The following is a 1135-nucleotide window of genomic DNA, read 5'->3' as shown; positions in this document are numbered from 1 at the left end:
CGGCCTCTGCTCTGCCCTGTGGTGGGGCGGCTGCCTCTGTGCCGTCCTCACAGCCCAGGAGCAGGAATTACCCCCATTAAAGCCAGGAGAGGAGATTGGCTTCCTCGCCCCACACTGGGGCTGGGGCTCAGGCCAGGGGTGGTGGAAGGTTTCCCAAGCTGGTGCTGCCGCTCGCTGCTCCCTGCAGCCAGCACCCAGAGCCCTCCGTGCTGCCAGGAATTAATGGGGCTCTTCATTGAGCTCAATTACTGGGCACCCACCTGAGAAGCTGTAAAGAATAGAGCAGTAAATCTTGCGATCAAATATTAAATTATACCTAATGTATTTACTTACAGCGACCGGAGAGCCCTGCAATCAAGCATGTAAAGGTTTGTAACCCGAGTGCTCCCGGGAGCGAGGGGACGTGCCGCCAGGAGGGGCTCACTGAGAGCCGGGGTCTCCAAGCTGCAGGCCCTCCAGGCAGCACCTCGGTCCCCTCCAGGCAGCCCCTCGGGCAGCAGCGCTGGGCAGCTTGCCCCCTGCCTGCCGCAGAGCTTTGGAGCCTTCAGCTGACCCGCTCCCACCCGTGGAGTGGGAGGAAGGAGGTTGTCCAGCCTCCCTCAGCCCTCCGAAGCCCATCCGCACTCTCATGCCTGCCCAAAAGCCAGAGGCACCAGACCTGTCCCTGCGCAGTGACCAGTGGCCAGCGAACGGGGCTGTAACCCTGCGTGACCTCCAAGCCCTGGGGCTGCAGGGCGCGTGCCCATGCACAGGCTGGCCTCTCGGCAGCAGAACGGACCTGTGACTGTCACCCATGCCACTCCACGCAGGCTCCATGCACTGCAAGGGCAGCGTGGTCTGGAGTTTCAGGGCACCGCACGCTTGGTCTTCGCCATCACCTACGTGGCGTTGCAGGGCGTGTCAGCTGGCTGCGTGTGTGACCGATACAACCTGCTGGAAGAGTCATATGGGGAAAAGAATGTGAAAGGTTTGGCTTTAATGGATGGGTGATAAATGTGTGTCAGTTCTCACAGGCAGATGGAACCCGGCTGTTAAAACGGCCTGTCCTGAGTGTCAGTTCTCAGCTGCCTGTTGCCCCATGAGGAAACCCTTTCTAGCAGGGATCCAGCTGGCAGGGACACACGCTGCTGCTGCA

The sequence above is a fragment of the Buceros rhinoceros genome, unplaced genomic scaffold (assembly GCF_000710305.1).
Source record: "Buceros rhinoceros silvestris isolate BGI_N320 unplaced genomic scaffold, ASM71030v1 scaffold21855, whole genome shotgun sequence".
Lineage (NCBI taxonomy): Eukaryota > Metazoa > Chordata > Aves > Bucerotiformes > Bucerotidae > Buceros > Buceros rhinoceros.
Note: the sequence above shows the minus strand (reverse complement) of the source record.